Here is a 24,667-nt window from a genome sequence, read left to right as displayed (position 1 = left end):
CAAAAGCAACGGGACGAGTTCTGGTCACATACTCCCTCAAAATGACATCCTGGCCTTCTTCTGGAACTCCCTCCCCTCTCAGACTCTCAAGGTTTCCTCCAGCGTGTCGGTTCCCACAGAGCAGACCTTTGGTCTGAGACCTGACAGTCCAGATGCCACGCATGCTGCCGCGTGGCGGCGGTGTCGCGGCTTGGGACAAGAGGAGGCCCCACGGTGCGGGCTGGGGCGCCAGGCACCGCGGGCGGGCGCTGAGGGTGGGGGTGACCCCCACCCCGGGCCGCCGCCGCGCTCCCAGAAAGGGGACAGAACAAGAGGCAAAAAAAAAAAAAAAAAAAAAAAAGCAGCAGCCTGTGGCACCCGGTATTCCCAGGCGGTCTCCCATCCAAGTACTAACCAGGCCCGACCCCGCTTAGCTTCCGAGACCAGACGAGATCGGGGGCGTTCAGGGTGGTGTGGCCCTAGACGGCGGCGGCGGAGGGCGCCCCTGCCCCGCTCAAGAAGCCGAGCCTCTCTGGGCTTCCCCGCCGCCGCCTCCCGCCCCAGGCCCCGCGCCGGGCCGGGCCGGTTGAGTTCGCCGGCCGGGTCCCGCGGGCTCCCAGGGACGGGGGTGATGGGCGGGGCGGGGCGGGGCGGGGCGGGGCGGGGCGGGGGGCTGTCTCTCTATACACACACACACACACTCACACTCACTCACACTCACACAAGATGCGCCTCCACGGCTGGACTCGCCAAGGTGGAGCCCTCCCAGCCCCCCTCGTCTCCTCGCCCGGCCTCCTTCACCTACCCGCTGCCCACCCCCAGCGCGTCGCTGCCTGCCGCTGACTGCGCACGCGCGGGACGCTCGCCCTTTGACCCCAGCCAGGGGCCGCCCTCCCCCACAACCCCTTTCAGCTGCGCCCCCCCCCTCGCCCTGTGGGTGGGCTGCCGCCTATTCCCCCGGGCCAGGGCTGGGGCACAGCCAGTGTATGGGGCGTCTCTCTCTGGGGATGTGTCCCATGGGTGGGGTGGGGTGGCCTGGTTTGGGGGGCGCTGAAGAAATCAGTCCCCTCCATCTCCTACCTCTGGAAAACGCCCAAGCCCGTGGAGAACTGCCGGCACCGCTTCGTGGGGGCCGGGACCCTCCTCCGTGTCCTCCTGTGGCCCAGTCCAAGGGGCCTGGGCCTGGCCGGGGCTGCATTGGACCCCGACCACCCTGGCGTGTGGACTCGCTAAAAATCGGCCATTAGATATTGGATTCCAGCTTCCTGGAGGTCATTTCACTAATGAGTGCACCGGAAAGAGTTTCCTAATCCATCTGTGAGGGTGGCAACTGAAAGAGAATTTTAAAGCTGACAGAATAGGCGAGGGAAGGCATAGGAGATTTCCACACCCAGCAAGGAAGACTTTCCCGAAATGGAAGAAAGAAACGAGCAAACAGAGACACCGGTAGCCCGCCCGGAAAAGAGTCTGCCCCTTAGAGAAAGCACCCTGACCGGGTTCACCCGTGGGTGGGTGGCGAGCTAGCGGCATTCAGAAGAGCGAGGCCCGCAGTCTGTGCGGAAGACACCTGCGCTCGGGTGTGTGTGGCGGCGCGATTCACAAGCAGCTCCAGATGTTAAACCAAGGAGAAGCCAGGGAGTTCCCAACGCCCCAGGTGTCCTCAGCCCACGACTGGCTGCTGTGGGAATGGGAAGCCCGGCTCCTTGTCTCAGAGCGGGGTTCCCAGGAGGATCAGGCTGAAGCTGGGACTTGGCCTCAAAGTGTCCCCTCGCATGGCCACCCCCTTCCCCTTCCTGCTCCTCTACTCCTGGTGCCCCTCCATCCAGGGGCCAGACCTTAAAGAGTCACCGCAAGAGAATCCTGGTCCCAAAGGAGCCTTCTGGGGGACCGGTGCTGAGAGAGGTTGTGGGCATGGCCCGCTGGGGCTCTGCCCGACCCAGGGCTGAGAGATGCCACCTCCCAGCTCTGGGTCCCTGCAGGAAGTGTTGGCAAGCACAGGGCCGGTCCTCCAAAGGCCCAGGTGCAGGGAGCCCAGGCCAAGCAGCCTGTGGAAGAAGCCACTTGCCGTGCCACCCCGGGAACAGGACTGCAGGCCCCGGCCCTTCCCACCTCCTCCTCCTCCTCCTCCTCCTCCTCCCCCCCGCCCCCCCCCACAGGGCACAGGGCTCAGAGACACCTCAGACTCTTGCTACCCAAAGTGCAAAGGGCATCAGTTGCTCCTCCAACCCCCCAGCCCAGCAGACCACGTTGTCCAGCCAGCCCCCGGGCCTCCCTGGGGTGCCCAGCACAAAAGTGCAGACACCCACCGGACCCTCAGTCTCAGTTTTCGGAGGTTTTTGCCACTCTAAGGACCCGCAGGCCAGCTGGGCCTTCGGGCAGGACAGAGAGCCCCGGAATCCGACTTGGAGAGCTGCGTGTACGTCCCCATCAGGAGGCGGTCCCCACCTCCGCGGCTCTCCCCTTGCGGGGAGCGGCAGCCCAGCCGGCAGCCGCAGGGCCTCAGGGAAGACACCAGGCTGGGCCCCCGCGGCACAGCGGGGGCACGTCCCCCGCACTCACGCGACTTAGGGACGGCTGCTGGAGACTGCTGCGGCCACCCTGCTGCCGGGTTTCTGGAGGGCTTCCTGGAAGCAGCGTCCACACCAAGCCCTTGGAAGGCCCAGGCGACGGAGGAGCCGGTCAGGCAGGGGCCGAGGACGGTGAGAGGCCGGGCGGGAAGGAGCATGTCAGGCAGGGGCAGAGGACGGTGACAGGCCGGGCGGGGAGGAGCCGGTCAGGCGGGGGCCCAGGACAGTGACGGGCCTGGCCGGGGAGGAGCGCGTCAGGCAGGGGCAGAGGAGACGGGCTGGGTAAGGGTTAGGGTGACAGTTAGGGCACAATTCACAATCGCAAAGACGTGGAAGCGACCCGAGTGCCCATCCATCCAGGAGTGCATTAATAAAATGTGGCGCGTGGACACCACGGAGTGCCATTCGGCTGTGAGGAGCAGCGGTGAGAGGGCGCCTCTCGTGTTCTCCTGGCCAGAGCTGGAACCCGTTCCAGTAAGCCAGGTATCCCAAGAATGGACACACGAGCACCACGTGAGCGCGCTCACCAGCAAATTGGTACGAACGGATGGACGCCTAAGTGGACAGAGAGGAATCACCTTCATCGGGTGGGTGTCGGGCGGGTGGGGGGAGGGGAGGGGCATACACATCCATTAGGCATGGGGTGGGTGCGCACCGACTGGGGGATGGGCGCACTTGAAGCTCTGACCCGAGGGGGGAGGCTTGGAGAGGGCAAGGCACCCGACCTTAACATTGGTACCCCCACAATACGCTGCAACAACATGAGAGGTATATGAATAAGAACACAGGGGGGGCCGGGCGCGGTGGCTCACGCCTGTAATCCTAGCTCTCTGGGAGGCCGAGGCGGGCGGATTGCTCCAGGTCAGGAGCTCGAAACCAGCCTGAGCAAGAGCGAGACCCCCGTCTCTACTAAAAATAGAAAGAAATTAATTGGCCAACTAATATATATAGAAAAACACAGCCGGGCGTGGTGGTGCATGCCTGTAGTCCCAACTACTCGGGAGGCTGAGGCAGCAGGATTGCTTGAGCCCGGAGATTGAGGTTGCCGTGAGCTAGGCTGACGCCATGGCACTCACTCTAGCCTGGGCAGCAAAACGAGACTCTGTCTCAAAAAAAAAAAAAAAAAAAAAAAAAAAGAACACAGGGGGGAGGGGGGCACGGGCAACACATGTCACCTGAATACTTGTACTCCCATCATCTGCTTGAAAAGAGAGAGAAAAGAAAATGCAATCATAGAGGTAAGAGACACTTTTTAAAAATCATGAATCCGAAGAGAAAAGTAAAAGGAGGCCTGTGGAGCAGGTCTGGGTGTGACTCCGGATCCCCCAACATCAGGTGCCACCACCAAAGATTCCTGCGTGTAGCCCATAGAACCCCAAAAGCAACGGGACGAGTTCTGGTCACATACTCCCTCAAAATGACATCCTGGCCTTCTTCTGGAACTCCCTCCCCTCTCAGACTCTCAAGGTTTCCTCCAGCGTGTCGGTTCCCACAGAGCAGACCTTTGGTCTGAGACCTGACAGTCCAGATGCCACGCATGCTGCCGCGTGGCGGCGGTGTCGCGGCTTGGGACAAGAGGAGGCCCCACGGTGCGGGCTGGGGCGCCAGGCACCGCGGGCGGGCGCTGAGGGTGGGGGTGACCCCCACCCCGGGCCGCCGCCGCGCTCCCAGAAAGGGGACAGAACAAGAGGCAAAAAAAAAAAAAAAAAAAAAAAAAGCAGCAGCCTGTGGCACCCGGTATTCCCAGGCGGTCTCCCATCCAAGTACTAACCAGGCCCGACCCCGCTTAGCTTCCGAGACCAGACGAGATCGGGGGCGTTCAGGGTGGTGTGGCCCTAGACGGCGGCGGCGGAGGGCGCCCCTGCCCCGCTCAAGAAGCCGAGCCTCTCTGGGCTTCCCCGCCGCCGCCTCCCGCCCCAGGCCCCGCGCCGGGCCGGGCCGGTTGAGTTCGCCGGCCGGGTTCCGCGGGCTCCCAGGGACGGGGGTGATGGGCGGGGCGGGGCGGGGCGGGGCGGGGCGGGGCGGGGGGCTGTCTCTCTATACACACACACACACACTCACACTCACTCACACTCACACAAGATGCGCCTCCACGGCTGGACTCGCCAAGGTGGAGCCCTCCCAGCCCCCCTCGTCTCCTCGCCCGGCCTCCTTCACCTACCCGCTGCCCACCCCCAGCGCGTCGCTGCCTGCCGCTGACTGCGCACGCGCGGGACGCTCGCCCTTTGACCCCAGCCAGGGGCCGCCCTCCCCCACAACCCCTTTCAGCTGCGCCCCCCCCCTCGCCCTGTGGGTGGGCTGCCGCCTATTCCCCCGGGCCAGGGCTGGGGCACAGCCAGTGTATGGGGCGTCTCTCTCTGGGGATGTGTCCCATGGGTGGGGTGGGGTGGCCTGGTTTGGGGGGCGCTGAAGAAATCAGTCCCCTCCATCTCCTACCTCTGGAAAACGCCCAAGCCCGTGGAGAACTGCCGGCACCGCTTCGTGGGGGCCGGGACCCTCCTCCGTGTCCTCCTGTGGCCCAGTCCAAGGGGCCTGGGCCTGGCCGGGGCTGCATTGGACCCCGACCACCCTGGCGTGTGGACTCGCTAAAAATCGGCCATTAGATATTGGATTCCAGCTTCCTGGAGGTCATTTCACTAATGAGTGCACCGGAAAGAGTTTCCTAATCCATCTGTGAGGGTGGCAACTGAAAGAGAATTTTAAAGCTGACAGAATAGGCGAGGGAAGGCATAGGAGATTTCCACACCCAGCAAGGAAGACTTTCCCGAAATGGAAGAAAGAAACGAGCAAACAGAGACACCGGTAGCCCGCCCGGAAAAGAGTCTGCCCCTTAGAGAAAGCACCCTGACCGGGTTCACCCGTGGGTGGGTGGCGAGCTAGCGGCATTCAGAAGAGCGAGGCCCGCAGTCTGTGCGGAAGACACCTGCGCTCGGGTGTGTGTGGCGGCGCGATTCACAAGCAGCTCCAGATGTTAAACCAAGGAGAAGCCAGGGAGTTCCCAACGCCCCAGGTGTCCTCAGCCCACGACTGGCTGCTGTGGGAATGGGAAGCCCGGCTCCTTGTCTCAGAGCGGGGTTCCCAGGAGGATCAGGCTGAAGCTGGGACTTGGCCTCAAAGTGTCCCCTCGCATGGCCACCCCCTTCCCCTTCCTGCTCCTCTACTCCTGGTGCCCCTCCATCCAGGGGCCAGACCTTAAAGAGTCACCGCAAGAGAATCCTGGTCCCAAAGGAGCCTTCTGGGGGACCGGTGCTGAGAGAGGTTGTGGGCATGGCCCGCTGGGGCTCTGCCCGACCCAGGGCTGAGAGATGCCACCTCCCAGCTCTGGGTCCCTGCAGGAAGTGTTGGCAAGCACAGGGCCGGTCCTCCAAAGGCCCAGGTGCAGGGAGCCCAGGCCAAGCAGCCTGTGGAAGAAGCCACTTGCCGTGCCACCCCGGGAACAGGACTGCAGGCCCCGGCCCTTCCCACCTCCTCCTCCTCCTCCTCCTCCTCCCCCCCGCCCCCCCCCACAGGGCACAGGGCTCAGAGACACCTCAGACTCTTGCTACCCAAAGTGCAAAGGGCATCAGTTGCTCCTCCAACCCCCCCGCCCAGCAGACCACGTTGTCCAGCCAGCCCCCGGGCCTCCCTGGGGTGCCCAGCACAAAAGTGCAGACACCCACCGGACCCTCAGTCTCAGTTTTCGGAGGTTTTTGCCACTCTAAGGACCCGCAGGCCGGCTGGGCCTTCGGGCAGGACAGAGAGCCCCGGAATCCGACTTGGAGAGCTGCGTGTACGTCCCCATCAGGAGGCGGTCCCCACCTCCGCGGCTCTCCCCTTGCGGGGAGCGGCAGCCCAGCCGGCAGCCGCAGGGCCTCAGGGAAGACACCAGGCTGGGCCCCCGCGGCACAGCGGGGGCACGTCCCCCGCACTCACGCGACTTAGGGACGGCTGCTGGAGACTGCTGCGGCCACCCTGCTGCCGGGTTTCTGGAGGGCTTCCTGGAAGCAGCGTCCACACCAAGCCCTTGGAAGGCCCAGGCGACGGAGGAGCCGGTCAGGCAGGGGCCGAGGACGGTGAGAGGCCGGGCGGGAAGGAGCATGTCAGGCAGGGGCAGAGGACGGTGACAGGCCGGGCGGGGAGGAGCCGGTCAGGCGGGGGCCCAGGACAGTGACGGGCCTGGCCGGGGAGGAGCGCGTCAGGCAGGGGCAGAGGAGACGGGCTGGGTAAGGGTTAGGGTGACAGTTAGGGCACAATTCACAATCGCAAAGACGTGGAAGCGACCCGAGTGCCCATCCATCCAGGAGTGCATTAATAAAATGTGGCGCGTGGACACCACGGAGTGCCATTCGGCTGTGAGGAGCAGCGGTGAGAGGGCGCCTCTCGTGTTCTCCTGGCCAGAGCTGGAACCCGTTCCAGTAAGCCAGGTATCCCAAGAATGGACACACGAGCACCACGTGAGCGCGCTCACCAGCAAATTGGTACGAACGGATGGACGCCTAAGTGGACAGAGAGGAATCACCTTCATCGGGTGGGTGTCGGGCGGGTGGGGGGAGGGGAGGGGCATACACATCCATTAGGCATGGGGTGGGTGCGCACCGACTGGGGGATGGGCGCACTTGAAGCTCTGACCCGAGGGGGGAGGCTTGGAGAGGGCAAGGCACCCGACCTTAACATTGGTACCCCCACAATACGCTGCAACAACATGAGAGGTATATGAATAAGAACACAGGGGGGGCCGGGCGCGGTGGCTCACGCCTGTAATCCTAGCTCTCTGGGAGGCCGAGGCGGGCGGATTGCTCCAGGTCAGGAGCTCGAAACCAGCCTGAGCAAGAGCGAGACCCCCGTCTCTACTAAAAATAGAAAGAAATTAATTGGCCAACTAATATATATAGAAAAACACAGCCGGGCGTGGTGGTGCATGCCTGTAGTCCCAACTACTCGGGAGGCTGAGGCAGCAGGATTGCTTGAGCCCGGAGATTGAGGTTGCCGTGAGCTAGGCTGACGCCATGGCACTCACTCTAGCCTGGGCAGCAAAACGAGACTCTGTCTCAAAAAAAAAAAAAAAAAAAAAAAAAAAGAACACAGGGGGGAGGGGGGCACGGGCAACACATGTCACCTGAATACTTGTACTCCCATCATCTGCTTGAAAAGAGAGAGAAAAGAAAATGCAATCATAGAGGTAAGAGACACTTTTTAAAAATCATGAATCCGAAGAGAAAAGTAAAAGGAGGCCTGTGGAGCAGGTCTGGGTGTGACTCCGGATCCCCCAACATCAGGTGCCACCACCAAAGATTCCTGCGTGTAGCCCATAGAACCCCAAAAGCAACGGGACGAGTTCTGGTCACATACTCCCTCAAAATGACATCCTGGCCTTCTTCTGGAACTCCCTCCCCTCTCAGACTCTCAAGGTTTCCTCCAGCGTGTCGGTTCCCACAGAGCAGACCTTTGGTCTGAGACCTGACAGTCCAGATGCCACGCATGCTGCCGCGTGGCGGCGGTGTCGCGGCTTGGGACAAGAGGAGGCCCCACGGTGCGGGCTGGGGCGCCAGGCACCGCGGGCGGGCGCTGAGGGTGGGGGTGACCCCCACCCCGGGCCGCCGCCGCGCTCCCAGAAAGGGGACAGAACAAGAGGCAAAAAAAAAAAAAAAAAAAAAAAAAGCAGCAGCCTGTGGCACCCGGTATTCCCAGGCGGTCTCCCATCCAAGTACTAACCAGGCCCGACCCCGCTTAGCTTCCGAGACCAGACGAGATCGGGGGCGTTCAGGGTGGTGTGGCCCTAGACGGCGGCGGCGGAGGGCGCCCCTGCCCCGCTCAAGAAGCCGAGCCTCTCTGGGCTTCCCCGCCGCCGCCTCCCGCCCCAGGCCCCGCGCCGGGCCGGGCCGGTTGAGTTCGCCGGCCGGGTTCCGCGGGCTCCCAGGGACGGGGGTGATGGGCGGGGCGGGGCGGGGCGGGGCGGGGCGGGGCGGGGGGCTGTCTCTCTATACACACACACACACACTCACACTCACTCACACTCACACAAGATGCGCCTCCACGGCTGGACTCGCCAAGGTGGAGCCCTCCCAGCCCCCCTCGTCTCCTCGCCCGGCCTCCTTCACCTACCCGCTGCCCACCCCCAGCGCGTCGCTGCCTGCCGCTGACTGCGCACGCGCGGGACGCTCGCCCTTTGACCCCAGCCAGGGGCCGCCCTCCCCCACAACCCCTTTCAGCTGCGCCCCCCCCCTCGCCCTGTGGGTGGGCTGCCGCCTATTCCCCCGGGCCAGGGCTGGGGCACAGCCAGTGTATGGGGCGTCTCTCTCTGGGGATGTGTCCCATGGGTGGGGTGGGGTGGCCTGGTTTGGGGGGCGCTGAAGAAATCAGTCCCCTCCATCTCCTACCTCTGGAAAACGCCCAAGCCCGTGGAGAACTGCCGGCACCGCTTCGTGGGGGCCGGGACCCTCCTCCGTGTCCTCCTGTGGCCCAGTCCAAGGGGCCTGGGCCTGGCCGGGGCTGCATTGGACCCCGACCACCCTGGCGTGTGGACTCGCTAAAAATCGGCCATTAGATATTGGATTCCAGCTTCCTGGAGGTCATTTCACTAATGAGTGCACCGGAAAGAGTTTCCTAATCCATCTGTGAGGGTGGCAACTGAAAGAGAATTTTAAAGCTGACAGAATAGGCGAGGGAAGGCATAGGAGATTTCCACACCCAGCAAGGAAGACTTTCCCGAAATGGAAGAAAGAAACGAGCAAACAGAGACACCGGTAGCCCGCCCGGAAAAGAGTCTGCCCCTTAGAGAAAGCACCCTGACCGGGTTCACCCGTGGGTGGGTGGCGAGCTAGCGGCATTCAGAAGAGCGAGGCCCGCAGTCTGTGCGGAAGACACCTGCGCTCGGGTGTGTGTGGCGGCGCGATTCACAAGCAGCTCCAGATGTTAAACCAAGGAGAAGCCAGGGAGTTCCCAACGCCCCAGGTGTCCTCAGCCCACGACTGGCTGCTGTGGGAATGGGAAGCCCGGCTCCTTGTCTCAGAGCGGGGTTCCCAGGAGGATCAGGCTGAAGCTGGGACTTGGCCTCAAAGTGTCCCCTCGCATGGCCACCCCCTTCCCCTTCCTGCTCCTCTACTCCTGGTGCCCCTCCATCCAGGGGCCAGACCTTAAAGAGTCACCGCAAGAGAATCCTGGTCCCAAAGGAGCCTTCTGGGGGACCGGTGCTGAGAGAGGTTGTGGGCATGGCCCGCTGGGGCTCTGCCCGACCCAGGGCTGAGAGATGCCACCTCCCAGCTCTGGGTCCCTGCAGGAAGTGTTGGCAAGCACAGGGCCGGTCCTCCAAAGGCCCAGGTGCAGGGAGCCCAGGCCAAGCAGCCTGTGGAAGAAGCCACTTGCCGTGCCACCCCGGGAACAGGACTGCAGGCCCCGGCCCTTCCCACCTCCTCCTCCTCCTCCTCCTCCTCCTCCCCCCCGCCCCCCCCCACAGGGCACAGGGCTCAGAGACACCTCAGACTCTTGCTACCCAAAGTGCAAAGGGCATCAGTTGCTCCTCCAACCCCCCAGCCCAGCAGACCACGTTGTCCAGCCAGCCCCCGGGCCTCCCTGGGGTGCCCAGCACAAAAGTGCAGACACCCACCGGACCCTCAGTCTCAGTTTTCGGAGGTTTTTGCCACTCTAAGGACCCGCAGGCCGGCTGGGCCTTCGGGCAGGACAGAGAGCCCCGGAATCCGACTTGGAGAGCTGCGTGTACGTCCCCATCAGGAGGCGGTCCCCACCTCCGCGGCTCTCCCCTTGCGGGGAGCGGCAGCCCAGCCGGCAGCCGCAGGGCCTCAGGGAAGACACCAGGCTGGGCCCCCGCGGCACAGCGGGGGCACGTCCCCCGCACTCACGCGACTTAGGGACGGCTGCTGGAGACTGCTGCGGCCACCCTGCTGCCGGGTTTCTGGAGGGCTTCCTGGAAGCAGCGTCCACACCAAGCCCTTGGAAGGCCCAGGCGACGGAGGAGCCGGTCAGGCAGGGGCCGAGGACGGTGAGAGGCCGGGCGGGAAGGAGCATGTCAGGCAGGGGCAGAGGACGGTGACAGGCCGGGCGGGGAGGAGCCGGTCAGGCGGGGGCCCAGGACAGTGACGGGCCTGGCCGGGGAGGAGCGCGTCAGGCAGGGGCAGAGGAGACGGGCTGGGTAAGGGTTAGGGTGACAGTTAGGGCACAATTCACAATCGCAAAGACGTGGAAGCGACCCGAGTGCCCATCCATCCAGGAGTGCATTAATAAAATGTGGCGCGTGGACACCACGGAGTGCCATTCGGCTGTGAGGAGCAGCGGTGAGAGGGCGCCTCTCGTGTTCTCCTGGCCAGAGCTGGAACCCGTTCCAGTAAGCCAGGTATCCCAAGAATGGACACACGAGCACCACGTGAGCGCGCTCACCAGCAAATTGGTACGAACGGATGGACGCCTAAGTGGACAGAGAGGAATCACCTTCATCGGGTGGGTGTCGGGCGGGTGGGGGGAGGGGAGGGGCATACACATCCATTAGGCATGGGGTGGGTGCGCACCGACTGGGGGATGGGCGCACTTGAAGCTCTGACCCGAGGGGGGAGGCTTGGAGAGGGCAAGGCACCCGACCTTAACATTGGTACCCCCACAATACGCTGCAACAACATGAGAGGTATATGAATAAGAACACAGGGGGGGCCGGGCGCGGTGGCTCACGCCTGTAATCCTAGCTCTCTGGGAGGCCGAGGCGGGCGGATTGCTCCAGGTCAGGAGTTCGAAACCAGCCTGAGCAAGAGCGAGACCCCCGTCTCTACTAAAAATAGAAAGAAATTAATTGGCCAACTAATATATATAGAAAAACACAGCCGGGCGTGGTGGTGCATGCCTGTAGTCCCAACTACTCGGGAGGCTGAGGCAGCAGGATTGCTTGAGCCCGGAGATTGAGGTTGCCGTGAGCTAGGCTGACGCCATGGCACTCACTCTAGCCTGGGCAGCAAAACGAGACTCTGTCTCAAAAAAAAAAAAAAAAAAAAAAAAGAACACAGGGGGGAGGGGGGCACGGGCAACACATGTCACCTGAATACTTGTACTCCCATCATCTGCTTGAAAAGAGAGAGAAAAGAAAATGCAATCATAGAGGTAAGAGACACTTTTTAAAAATCATGAATCCGAAGAGAAAAGTAAAAGGAGGCCTGTGGAGCAGGTCTGGGTGTGACTCCGGATCCCCCAACATCAGGTGCCACCACCAAAGATTCCTGCGTGTAGCCCATAGAACCCCAAAAGCAACGGGACGAGTTCTGGTCACATACTCCCTCAAAATGACATCCTGGCCTTCTTCTGGAACTCCCTCCCCTCTCAGACTCTCAAGGTTTCCTCCAGCGTGTCGGTTCCCACAGAGCAGACCTTTGGTCTGAGACCTGACAGTCCAGATGCCACGCATGCTGCCGCGTGGCGGCGGTGTCGCGGCTTGGGACAAGAGGAGGCCCCACGGTGCGGGCTGGGGCGCCAGGCACCGCGGGCGGGCGCTGAGGGTGGGGGTGACCCCCACCCCGGGCCGCCGCCGCGCTCCCAGAAAGGGGACAGAACAAGAGGCAAAAAAAAAAAAAAAAAAAAAAAAAAAGCAGCAGCCTGTGGCACCCGGTATTCCCAGGCGGTCTCCCATCCAAGTACTAACCAGGCCCGACCCCGCTTAGCTTCCGAGACCAGACGAGATCGGGGGCGTTCAGGGTGGTGTGGCCCTAGACGGCGGCGGCGGAGGGCGCCCCTGCCCCGCTCAAGAAGCCGAGCCTCTCTGGGCTTCCCCGCCGCCGCCTCCCGCCCCAGGCCCCGCGCCGGGCCGGGCCGGTTGAGTTCGCCGGCCGGGTCCCGCGGGCTCCCAGGGACGGGGGTGATGGGCGGGGCGGGGCGGGGCGGGGCGGGGCGGGGGGCTGTCTCTCTATACACACACACACACACTCACACTCACTCACACTCACACAAGATGCGCCTCCACGGCTGGACTCGCCAAGGTGGAGCCCTCCCAGCCCCCCTCGTCTCCTCGCCCGGCCTCCTTCACCTACCCGCTGCCCACCCCCAGCGCGTCGCTGCCTGCCGCTGACTGCGCACGCGCGGGACGCTCGCCCTTTGACCCCAGCCAGGGGCCGCCCTCCCCCACAACCCCTTTCAGCTGCGCCCCCCCCCTCGCCCTGTGGGTGGGCTGCCGCCTATTCCCCCGGGCCAGGGCTGGGGCACAGCCAGTGTATGGGGCGTCTCTCTCTGGGGATGTGTCCCATGGGTGGGGTGGGGTGGCCTGGTTTGGGGGGCGCTGAAGAAATCAGTCCCCTCCATCTCCTACCTCTGGAAAACGCCCAAGCCCGTGGAGAACTGCCGGCACCGCTTCGTGGGGGCCGGGACCCTCCTCCGTGTCCTCCTGTGGCCCAGTCCAAGGGGCCTGGGCCTGGCCGGGGCTGCATTGGACCCCGACCACCCTGGCGTGTGGACTCGCTAAAAATCGGCCATTAGATATTGGATTCCAGCTTCCTGGAGGTCATTTCACTAATGAGTGCACCGGAAAGAGTTTCCTAATCCATCTGTGAGGGTGGCAACTGAAAGAGAATTTTAAAGCTGACAGAATAGGCGAGGGAAGGCATAGGAGATTTCCACACCCAGCAAGGAAGACTTTCCCGAAATGGAAGAAAGAAACGAGCAAACAGAGACACCGGTAGCCCGCCCGGAAAAGAGTCTGCCCCTTAGAGAAAGCACCCTGACCGGGTTCACCCGTGGGTGGGTGGCGAGCTAGCGGCATTCAGAAGAGCGAGGCCCGCAGTCTGTGCGGAAGACACCTGCGCTCGGGTGTGTGTGGCGGCGCGATTCACAAGCAGCTCCAGATGTTAAACCAAGGAGAAGCCAGGGAGTTCCCAACGCCCCAGGTGTCCTCAGCCCACGACTGGCTGCTGTGGGAATGGGAAGCCCGGCTCCTTGTCTCAGAGCGGGGTTCCCAGGAGGATCAGGCTGAAGCTGGGACTTGGCCTCAAAGTGTCCCCTCGCATGGCCACCCCCTTCCCCTTCCTGCTCCTCTACTCCTGGTGCCCCTCCATCCAGGGGCCAGACCTTAAAGAGTCACCGCAAGAGAATCCTGGTCCCAAAGGAGCCTTCTGGGGGACCGGTGCTGAGAGAGGTTGTGGGCATGGCCCGCTGGGGCTCTGCCCGACCCAGGGCTGAGAGATGCCACCTCCCAGCTCTGGGTCCCTGCAGGAAGTGTTGGCAAGCACAGGGCCGGTCCTCCAAAGGCCCAGGTGCAGGGAGCCCAGGCCAAGCAGCCTGTGGAAGAAGCCACTTGCCGTGCCACCCCGGGAACAGGACTGCAGGCCCCGGCCCTTCCCACCTCCTCCTCCTCCTCCTCCTCCTCCCCCCCGCCCCCCCCCACAGGGCACAGGGCTCAGAGACACCTCAGACTCTTGCTACCCAAAGTGCAAAGGGCATCAGTTGCTCCTCCAACCCCCCCGCCCAGCAGACCACGTTGTCCAGCCAGCCCCCGGGCCTCCCTGGGGTGCCCAGCACAAAAGTGCAGACACCCACCGGACCCTCAGTCTCAGTTTTCGGAGGTTTTTGCCACTCTAAGGACCCGCAGGCCGGCTGGGCCTTCGGGCAGGACAGAGAGCCCCGGAATCCGACTTGGAGAGCTGCGTGTACGTCCCCATCAGGAGGCGGTCCCCACCTCCGCGGCTCTCCCCTTGCGGGGAGCGGCAGCCCAGCCGGCAGCCGCAGGGCCTCAGGGAAGACACCAGGCTGGGCCCCCGCGGCACAGCGGGGGCACGTCCCCCGCACTCACGCGACTTAGGGACGGCTGCTGGAGACTGCTGCGGCCACCCTGCTGCCGGGTTTCTGGAGGGCTTCCTGGAAGCAGCGTCCACACCAAGCCCTTGGAAGGCCCAGGCGACGGAGGAGCCGGTCAGGCAGGGGCCGAGGACGGTGAGAGGCCGGGCGGGAAGGAGCATGTCAGGCAGGGGCAGAGGACGGTGACAGGCCGGGCGGGGAGGAGCCGGTCAGGCGGGGGCCCAGGACAGTGACGGGCCTGGCCGGGGAGGAGCGCGTCAGGCAGGGGCAGAGGAGACGGGCTGGGTAAGGGTTAGGGTGACAGTTAGGGCACAATTCACAATCGCAAAGACGTGGAAGCGACCCGAGTGCCCATCCATCCAGGAGTGCATTAATAAAATGTGGCGCGTGGACACCACGGAGTGCCATTCGGCTGTGAGGAGCAGCGGTGAGAGGGCGCCTCTCGTGTTCTCCTGGCCAGAGCTGGAACCCGTTCCAGTAAGCCAGGTATCCCAAGAATGGACACACGAGCACCACGTGAGCGCGCTCACCAGCAAATTGGTACGAACGGATGGACGCCTAAGTGGACAGAGAGGAATCACCTTCATCGGGTGGGTGTCGGGCGGGTGGGGGGAGGGGAGGGGCATACACATCCATTAGGCATGGGGTGGGTGCGCACCGACTGGGGGATGGGCGCACTTGAAGCTCTGACCCGAGGGGGGAGGCTTGGAGAGGGCAAGGCACCCGACCTTAACATTGGTACCCCCACAATACGCTGCAACAACATGAGAGGTATATGAATAAGAACACAGGGGGGGCCGGGCGCGGTGGCTCACGCCTGTAATCCTAGCTCTCTGGGAGGCCGAGGCGGGCGGATTGCTCCAGGTCAGGAGCTCGAAACCAGCCTGAGCAAGAGCGAGACCCCCGTCTCTACTAAAAATAGAAAGAAATTAATTGGCCAACTAATATATATAGAAAAACACAGCCGGGCGTGGTGGTGCATGCCTGTAGTCCCAACTACTCGGGAGGCTGAGGCAGCAGGATTGCTTGAGCCCGGAGATTGAGGTTGCCGTGAGCTAGGCTGACGCCATGGCACTCACTCTAGCCTGGGCAGCAAAACGAGACTCTGTCTCAAAAAAAAAAAAAAAAAAAAAAAAAAAGAACACAGGGGGGAGGGGGGCACGGGCAACACATGTCACCTGAATACTTGTACTCCCATCATCTGCTTGAAAAGAGAGAGAAAAGAAAATGCAATCATAGAGGTAAGAGACACTTTTTAAAAATCATGAATCCGAAGAGAAAAGTAAAAGGAGGCCTGTGGAGCAGGTCTGGGTGTGACTCCGGATCCCCCAACATCAGGTGCCACCACCAAAGATTCCTGCGTGTAGCCCATAGAACCCCAAAAGCAACGGGACGAGTTCTGGTCACATACTCCCTCAAAATGACATCCTGGCCTTCTTCTGGAACTCCCTCCCCTCTCAGACTCTCAAGGTTTCCTCCAGCGTGTCGGTTCCCACAGAGCAGACCTTTGGTCTGAGACCTGACAGTCCAGATGCCACGCATGCTGCCGCGTGGCGGCGGTGTCGCGGCTTGGGACAAGAGGAGGCCCCACGGTGCGGGCTGGGGCGCCAGGCACCGCGGGCGGGCGCTGAGGGTGGGGGTGACCCCCACCCCGGGCCGCCGCCGCGCTCCCAGAAAGGGGACAGAACAAGAGGCAAAAAAAAAAAAAAAAAAAAAAAAAGCAGCAGCCTGTGGCACCCGGTATTCCCAGGCGGTCTCCCATCCAAGTACTAACCAGGCCCGACCCCGCTTAGCTTCCGAGACCAGACGAGATCGGGGGCGTTCAGGGTGGTGTGGCCCTAGACGGCGGCGGCGGAGGGCGCCCCTGCCCCGCTCAAGAAGCCGAGCCTCTCTGGGCTTCCCCGCCGCCGCCTCCCGCCCCAGGCCCCGCGCCGGGCCGGGCCGGTTGAGTTCGCCGGCCGGGTTCCGCGGGCTCCCAGGGACGGGGGTGATGGGCGGGGCGGGGCGGGGCGGGGCGGGGCGGGGCGGGGGGCTGTCTCTCTATACACACACACACACACTCACACTCACTCACACTCACACAAGATGCGCCTCCACGGCTGGACTCGCCAAGGTGGAGCCCTCCCAGCCCCCCTCGTCTCCTCGCCCGGCCTCCTTCACCTACCCGCTGCCCACCCCCAGCGCGTCGCTGCCTGCCGCTGACTGCGCACGCGCGGGACGCTCGCCCTTTGACCCCAGCCAGGGGCCGCCCTCCCCCACAACCCCTTTCAGCTGCGCCCCCCCCCTCGCCCTGTGGGTGGGCTGCCGCCTATTCCCCCGGGCCAGGGCTGGGGCACAGCCAGTGTATGGGGCGTCTCTCTCTGGGGATGTGTCCCATGGGTGGGGTGGGGTGGCCTGGTTTGGGGGGCGCTGAAGAAATCAGTCCCCTCCATCTCCTACCTCTGGAAAACGCCCAAGCCCGTGGAGAACTGCCGGCACCGCTTCGTGGGGGCCGGGACCCTCCTCCGTGTCCTCCTGTGGCCCAGTCCAAGGGGCCTGGGCCTGGCCGGGGCTGCATTGGACCCCGACCACCCTGGCGTGTGGACTCGCTAAAAATCGGCCATTAGATATTGGATTCCAGCTTCCTGGAGGTCATTTCACTAATGAGTGCACCGGAAAGAGTTTCCTAATCCATCTGTGAGGGTGGCAACTGAAAGAGAATTTTAAAGCTGACAGAATAGGCGAGGGAAGGCATAGGAGATTTCCACACCCAGCAAGGAAGACTTTCCCGAAATGGAAGAAAGAAACGAGCAAACAGAGACACCGGTAGCCCGCCCGGAAAAGAGTCTGCCCCTTAGAGAAAGCACCCTGACCGGGTTCACCCGTGGGTGGGTGGCGAGCTAGCGGCATTCAGAAGAGCGAGGCCCGCAGTCTGTGCGGAAGACACCTGCGCTCGGGTGTGTGTGGCGGCGCGATTCACAAGCAGCTCCAGATGTTAAACCAAGGAGAAGCCAGGGAGTTCCCAACGCCCCAGGTGTCCTCAGCCCACGACTGGCTGCTGTGGGAATGGGAAGCCCGGCTCCTTGTCTCAGAGCGGGGTTCCCAGGAGGATCAGGCTGAAGCTGGGACTTGGCCTCAAAGTGTCCCCTCGCATGGCCACCCCCTTCCCCTTCCTGCTCCTCTACTCCTGGTGCCCCTCCATCCAGGGGCCAGACCTTAAAGAGTCACCGCAAGAGAATCCTGGTCCCAAAGGAGCCTTCTGGGGGACCGGTGCTGAGAGAGGTTGTGGGCATGGCCCGCTGGGGCTCTGCCCGACCCAGGGCTGAGAGATGCCACCTCCCAGCTCTGGGTCCCTGCAGGAAGTGTTGGCAAGCACAGGGCCGGTCCTCCAAAGGCCCAGGTGCAGGGAGCCCAGGCCAAGCAGCCTGTGGAAGAAGCCACTTGCCGTGCCACCCCGGGAACAGGACTGCAGGCCCCGGCCCTTCCCACCTCCTCCTCCTCCTCCTCCTCCTCCTCCCCCCCGCCCCCCCCCACAGGGCACAGGGCTCAGAGACACCTCAGACTCTTGCTACCCAAAGTGCAAAGGGCATCAGTTGCTCCTCCAACCCCCCAGCCCAGCAGACCACGTTGTCCAGCCAGCCCCCGGGCCTCCCTGGGGTGCCCAGCACAAAAGTGCAGACACCCACCGGACCCTCAGTCTCAGTTTTCGGAGGTTTTTGCCACTCTAAGGACCCGCAGGCCGGCTGGGCCTTCGGGCAGGACAGAGAGCCCCGGAATCCGACTTGGAGAGCTGCGTGTACGTCCCCATCAGGAGGCGGTCCCCACCTCCGCGGCTCTCCCCTTGCGGGGAGCGGCAGCCCAGCCGGCAGCCGCAGGGCCTCAGGGAAGACACCAGGCTGGGCCCCCGCGGCACAGCGGGGGCACGTCCCCCGCACTCACGCGACTTAGGGACGGCTGCTGGAGACTGCTGCGGCCACCCTGCTGCCGGGTTTCTGGAGGGCTTCCTGGAAGCAGCGTCCACACCAAGCCCTTGGAAGGCCCAGGCGACGGAGGAGCCGGTCAGGCAGGGGCCGAGGACGGTGAGAGGCCGGGCGGGAAGGAGCATGTCAGGCAGGGGCAGAGGACGGTGACAGGCCGGGCGGGGAGGAGCCGGTCAGGCGGGGGCCCAGGACAGTGACGGGCCTGGCCGGGGAGGAGCGCGTCAGGCAGGGGCAGAGGAGACGGGCTGGGTAAGGGTTAGGGTGACAGTTAGGGCACAATTCACAATCGCAAAGACGTGGAAGCGACCCGAGTGCCCATCCATCCAGGAGTGCATTAATAAAATGTGGCGCGTGGACACCACGGAGTGCCATTCGGCTGTGAGGAGCAGCGGTGAGAGGGCGCCTCTCGTGTTCTCCTGGCCAGAGCTGGAACCCGTTCCAGTAAGCCAGGTATCCCAAGAATGGACACACGAGCACCACGTGAGCGCGCTCACCAGCAAATTGGTACGAACGGATGGACGCCTAAGTGGACAGAGAGGAATCACCTTCATCGGGTGGGTGTCGGGCGGGTGGGGGGAGGGGAGGGGCATACACATCCATTAGGCATGGGGTGGGTGCGCACCGACTGGGGGATGGGCGCACTTGAAGCTCTGACCCGAGGGGGGAGGCTTGGAGAGGGCAAGGCACCCGACCTTAACATTGGTACCCCCACAATACGCTGCAACAACATGAGAGGTATATGAATAAGAACACAGGGGGGGCCGGGCGCGGTGGCTCACGCCTGTAATCCTAGCTCTCTGGGAGGCCGAGGCGGGCGGATTGCTCCAGGTCAGGAGTTCGAAACCAGCCTGAGCAAGAGCGAGACCCCCGTCTCTACTAAAAATAGAAAGAAATTAATTGGCCAACTAATATATATAGAAAAACACAGCCGGGCGTGGTGGTGCATGCCTGTAGTCCCAACTACTCGGGAGGCTGAGGCAGCAGGATTGCTTGAGCCCGGAGATTGAGGTTGCCGTGAGCTAGGCTGACGCCATGGCACTCACTCTAGCCTGGGCAGCAAAACGAGACTCTGTCTCAAAAAAAAAAAAAAAAAAAAAAAAGAACACAGGGGGGAGGGGGGCACGGGCAACACATGTCACCTGAATACTTGTACTCCCATCATCTGCTTGAAAAGAGAGAGAAAAGAAAATGCAATCATAGAGGTAAGAGACACTTTTTAAAAATCATGAATCCGAAGAGAAAAGTAAAAGGAGGCCTGTGGAGCAGGTCTGGGTGTGACTCCGGATCCCCCAACATCAGGTGCCACCACCAAAGATTCCTGCGTGTAGCCCATAGAACCCCAAAAGCAACGGGACGAGTTCTGGTCACATACTCCCTCAAAATGACATCCTGGCCTTCTTCTGGAACTCCCTCCCCTCTCAGACTCTCAAGGTTTCCTCCAGCGTGTCGGTTCCCACAGAGCAGACCTTTGGTCTGAGACCTGACAGTCCAGATGCCACGCATGCTGCCGCGTGGCGGCGGTGTCGCGGCTTGGGACAAGAGGAGGCCCCACGGTGCGGGCTGGGGCGCCAGGCACCGCGGGCGGGCGCTGAGGGTGGGGGTGACCCCCACCCCGGGCCGCCGCCGCGCTCCCAGAAAGGGGACAGAACAAGAGGCAAAAAAAAAAAAAAAAAAAAAAAAAAAGCAGCAGCCTGTGGCACCCGGTATTCCCAGGCGGTCTCCCATCCAAGTACTAACCAGGCCCGACCCCGCTTAGCTTCCGAGACCAGACGAGATCGGGGGCGTTCAGGGTGGTGTGGCCCTAGACGGCGGCGGCGGAGGGCGCCCCTGCCCCGCTCAAGAAGCCGAGCCTCTCTGGGCTTCCCCGCCGCCGCCTCCCGCCCCAGGCCCCGCGCCGGGCCGGGCCGGTTGAGTTCGCCGGCCGGGTCCCGCGGGCTCCCAGGGACGGGGGTGATGGGCGGGGCGGGGCGGGGCGGGGCGGGGCGGGGGGCTGTCTCTCTATACACACACACACACACTCACACTCACTCACACTCACACAAGATGCGCCTCCACGGCTGGACTCGCCAAGGTGGAGCCCTCCCAGCCCCCCTCGTCTCCTCGCCCGGCCTCCTTCACCTACCCGCTGCCCACCCCCAGCGCGTCGCTGCCTGCCGCTGACTGCGCACGCGCGGGACGCTCGCCCTTTGACCCCAGCCAGGGGCCGCCCTCCCCCACAACCCCTTTCAGCTGCGCCCCCCCCCTCGCCCTGTGGGTGGGCTGCCGCCTATTCCCCCGGGCCAGGGCTGGGGCACAGCCAGTGTATGGGGCGTCTCTCTCTGGGGATGTGTCCCATGGGTGGGGTGGGGTGGCCTGGTTTGGGGGGCGCTGAAGAAATCAGTCCCCTCCATCTCCTACCTCTGGAAAACGCCCAAGCCCGTGGAGAACTGCCGGCACCGCTTCGTGGGGGCCGGGACCCTCCTCCGTGTCCTCCTGTGGCCCAGTCCAAGGGGCCTGGGCCTGGCCGGGGCTGCATTGGACCCCGACCACCCTGGCGTGTGGACTCGCTAAAAATCGGCCATTAGATATTGGATTCCAGCTTCCTGGAGGTCATTTCACTAATGAGTGCACCGGAAAGAGTTTCCTAATCCATCTGTGAGGGTGGCAACTGAAAGAGAATTTTAAAGCTGACAGAATAGGCGAGGGAAGGCATAGGAGATTTCCACACCCAGCAAGGAAGACTTTCCCGAAATGGAAGAAAGAAACGAGCAAACAGAGACACCGGTAGCCCGCCCGGAAAAGAGTCTGCCCCTTAGAGAAAGCACCCTGACCGGGTTCACCCGTGGGTGGGTGGCGAGCTAGCGGCATTCAGAAGAGCGAGGCCCGCAGTCTGTGCGGAAGACACCTGCGCTCGGGTGTGTGTGGCGGCGCGATTCACAAGCAGCTCCAGATGTTAAACCAAGGAGAAGCCAGGGAGTTCCCAACGCCCCAGGTGTCCTCAGCCCACGACTGGCTGCTGTGGGAATGGGAAGCCCGGCTCCTTGTCTCAGAGCGGGGTTCCCAGGAGGATCAGGCTGAAGCTGGGACTTGGCCTCAAAGTGTCCCCTCGCATGGCCACCCCCTTCCCCTTCCTGCTCCTCTACTCCTGGTGCCCCTCCATCCAGGGGCCAGACCTTAAAGAGTCACCGCAAGAGAATCCTGGTCCCAAAGGAGCCTTCTGGGGGACCGGTGCTGAGAGAGGTTGTGGGCATGGCCCGCTGGGGCTCTGCCCGACCCAGGGCTGAGAGATGCCACCTCCCAGCTCTGGGTCCCTGCAGGAAGTGTTGGCAAGCACAGGGCCGGTCCTCCAAAGGCCCAGGTGCAGGGAGCCCAGGCCAAGCAGCCTGTGGAAGAAGCCACTTGCCGTGCCACCCCGGGAACAGGACTGCAGGCCCCGGCCCTTCCCACCTCCTCCTCCTCCTCCTCCTCCTCCTCCCCCCCGCCCCCCCCCACAGGGCACAGGGCTCAGAGACACCTCAGACTCTTGCTACCCAAAGTGCAAAGGGCATCAGTTGCTCCTCCAACCCCCCAGCCCAGCAGACCACGTTGTCCAGCCAGCCCCCGGGCCTCCCTGGGGTGCCCAGCACAAAAGTGCAGACACCCACCGGACCCTCAGTCTCAGTTTTCGGAGGTTTTTGCCACTCTAAGGACCCGCAGGCCAGCTGGGCCTTCGGGCAGGACAGAGAGCCCCGGAATCCGACTTGGAGAGCTGCGTGTACGTCCCCATCAGGAGGCGGTCCCCACCTCCGCGGCTCTCCCCTTGCGGGGAGCGGCAGCCCAGCCGGCAGCCGCAGGGCCTCAGGGAAGACACCAGGCTGGGCCCCCGCGGCACAGCGGGGGCACGTCCCCCGCACTCACGCGACTTAGGGACGGCTGCTGGAGACTGCTGCGGCCACCCTGCTGCCGGGTTTCTGGAGGGCTTCCTGGAAGCAGCGTCCACACCAAGCCCTTGGAAGGCCCAGGCGACGGAGGAGCCGGTCAGGCAGGGGCCGAGGACGGTGAGAGGCCGGGCGGGAAGGAGCATGTCAGGCAGGGGCAGAGGACGGTGACAGGCCGGGCGGGGAGGAGCCGGTCAGGCGCGGGCCCAGGACAGTGACGGGCCTGGCCGGGGAGGAGCGCGTCAGGCAGGGGCAGAGGAGACGGGCTGGGTAAGGGTTAGGGTGACAGTTAGGGCACAATTCACAATCGCAAAGACGTGGAAGCGACCCGAGTGCCCATCCATCCAGGAGTGCATTAATAAAATGTGGCGCGTGGACACCACGGAGTGCCATTCGGCTGTGAGGAGCAGCGGTGAGAGGGCGCCTCTCGTGTTCTCCTGGCCAGAGCTGGAACCCGTTCCAGTAAGCCAGGTATCCCAAGAATGGACACACGAGCACCACGTGAGCGCGCTCACCAGCAAATTGGTACGAACGGATGGACGCCTAAGTGGACAGAGAGGAATCACCTTCATCGGGTGGGTGTCGGGCGGGTGGGGGGAGGGGAGGGGCATACACATCCATTAGGCATGGGGTGGGTGCGCACCGACTGGGGGATGGGCGCACTTGAAGCTCTGACCCGAGGGGGGAGGCTTGGAGAGGGCAAGGCACCCGACCTTAACATTGGTACCCCCACAATACGCTGCAACAACATGAGAGGTATATGAATAAGAACACAGGGGGGGCCGGGCGCGGTGGCTCACGCCTGTAATCCTAGCTCTCTGGGAGGCCGAGGCGGGCGGATTGCTCCAGGTCAGGAGTTCGAAACCAGCCTGAGCAAGAGCGAGACCCCCGTCTCTACTAAAAATAGAAAGAAATTAATTGGCCAACTAATATATATAGAAAAACACAGCCGGGCGTGGTGGTGCATGCCTGTAGTCCCAACTACTCGGGAGGCTGAGGCAGCAGGATTGCTTGAGCCCGGAGATTGAGGTTGCCGTGAGCTAGGCTGACGCCATGGCACTCACTCTAGCCTGGGCAGCAAAACGAGACTCTGTCTCAAAAAAAAAAAAAAAAAAAAAAAAGAACACAGGGGGGAGGGGGGCACGGGCAACACATGTCACCTGAATACTTGTACTCCCATCATCTGCTTGAAAAGAGAGAGAAAAGAAAATGCAATCATAGAGGTAAGAGACACTTTTTAAAAATCATGAATCCGAAGAGAAAAGTAAAAGGAGGCCTGTGGAGCAGGTCTGGGTGTGACTCCGGATCCCCCAACATCAGGTGCCACCACCAAAGATTCCTGCGTGTAGCCCATAGAACCCCAAAAGCAACGGGACGAGTTCTGGTCACATACTCCCTCAAAATGACATCCTGGCCTTCTTCTGGAACTCCCTCCCCTCTCAGACTCTCAAGGTTTCCTCCAGCGTGTCGGTTCCCACAGAGCAGACCTTTGGTCTGAGACCTGACAGTCCAGATGCCACGCATGCTGCCGCGTGGCGGCGGTGTCGCGGCTTGGGACAAGAGGAGGCCCCACGGTGCGGGCTGGGGCGCCAGGCACCGCGGGCGGGCGCTGAGGGTGGGGGTGACCCCCACCCCGGGCCGCCGCCGCGCTCCCAGAAAGGGGACAGAACAAGAGGCAAAAAAAAAAAAAAAAAAAAAAAAAAGCAGCAGCCTGTGGCACCCGGTATTCCCAGGCGGTCTCCCATCCAAGTACTAACCAGGCCCGACCCCGCTTAGCTTCCGAGACCAGACGAGATCGGGGGCGTTCAGGGTGGTGTGGCCCTAGACGGCGGCGGCGGAGGGCGCCCCTGCCCCGCTCAAGAAGCCGAGCCTCTCTGGGCTTCCCCGCCGCCGCCTCCCGCCCCAGGCCCCGCGCCGGGCCGGGCCGGTTGAGTTCGCCGGCCGGGTCCCGCGGGCTCCCAGGGACGGGGGTGATGGGCGGGGCGGGGCGGGGCGGGGCGGGGCGGGGGGCTGTCTCTCTATACACACACACACACACTCACACTCACTCACACTCACACAAGATGCGCCTCCACGGCTGGACTCGCCAAGGTGGAGCCCTCCCAGCCCCCCTCGTCTCCTCGCCCGGCCTCCTTCACCTACCCGCTGCCCACCCCCAGCGCGTCGCTGCCTGCCGCTGACTGCGCACGCGCGGGACGCTCGCCCTTTGACCCCAGCCAGGGGCCGCCCTCCCCCACAACCCCTTTCAGCTGCGCCCCCCCCCTCGCCCTGTGGGTGGGCTGCCGCCTATTCCCCCGGGCCAGGGCTGGGGCACAGCCAGTGTATGGGGCGTCTCTCTCTGGGGATGTGTCCCATGGGTGGGGTGGGGTGGCCTGGTTTGGGGGGCGCTGAAGAAATCAGTCCCCTCCATCTCCTACCTCTGGAAAACGCCCAAGCCCGTGGAGAACTGCCGGCACCGCTTCGTGGGGGCCGGGACCCTCCTCCGTGTCCTCCTGTGGCCCAGTCCAAGGGG

At 63.2% G+C, this 24,667-nt stretch overlaps 7 non-coding genes across 7 annotated transcripts; all 7 read right to left on the bottom strand.

Moving 5' to 3' along the window:
• Positions 1 to 345: 345 nt before the first annotated feature.
• LOC142863554 (5S ribosomal RNA) lies at positions 346 to 464 on the bottom strand. The gene has a single exon (XR_012914324.1). It is a non-coding gene; the product is annotated as a 5S ribosomal RNA (ribosomal RNA).
• Positions 465 to 4,268: 3,804 nt separating this feature from the next.
• LOC142863553 (5S ribosomal RNA) lies at positions 4,269 to 4,387 on the bottom strand. The gene has a single exon (XR_012914323.1). It is a non-coding gene; the product is annotated as a 5S ribosomal RNA (ribosomal RNA).
• Positions 4,388 to 8,188: 3,801 nt separating this feature from the next.
• LOC142863551 (5S ribosomal RNA) lies at positions 8,189 to 8,307 on the bottom strand. The gene has a single exon (XR_012914321.1). It is a non-coding gene; the product is annotated as a 5S ribosomal RNA (ribosomal RNA).
• Positions 8,308 to 12,110: 3,803 nt separating this feature from the next.
• LOC142863550 (5S ribosomal RNA) lies at positions 12,111 to 12,229 on the bottom strand. Its single transcript, XR_012914320.1, has one exon. It is a non-coding gene; the product is annotated as a 5S ribosomal RNA (ribosomal RNA).
• A 3,796-nt stretch (positions 12,230 to 16,025) lies between these two features.
• Positions 16,026 to 16,144, bottom strand: LOC142863549 (5S ribosomal RNA). The gene has a single exon (XR_012914319.1). It is a non-coding gene; the product is annotated as a 5S ribosomal RNA (ribosomal RNA).
• Positions 16,145 to 19,947: 3,803 nt separating this feature from the next.
• LOC142863548 (5S ribosomal RNA) lies at positions 19,948 to 20,066 on the bottom strand. The gene has a single exon (XR_012914318.1). It is a non-coding gene; the product is annotated as a 5S ribosomal RNA (ribosomal RNA).
• A 3,797-nt stretch (positions 20,067 to 23,863) lies between these two features.
• On the bottom strand, positions 23,864 to 23,982 carry LOC142863547 (5S ribosomal RNA). Its single transcript, XR_012914317.1, has one exon. It is a non-coding gene; the product is annotated as a 5S ribosomal RNA (ribosomal RNA).
• Positions 23,983 to 24,667: the final 685 nt, after the last annotated feature.

The sequence above is a fragment of the Microcebus murinus genome, chromosome 22 (genome assembly GCF_040939455.1).
Source record: "Microcebus murinus isolate Inina chromosome 22, M.murinus_Inina_mat1.0, whole genome shotgun sequence".
Taxonomy (NCBI): domain Eukaryota; kingdom Metazoa; phylum Chordata; class Mammalia; order Primates; family Cheirogaleidae; genus Microcebus; species Microcebus murinus.
The sequence above is the reverse complement of the archived record's forward strand: the minus strand, read 5'-3'. Positions and strand labels throughout refer to the sequence as shown.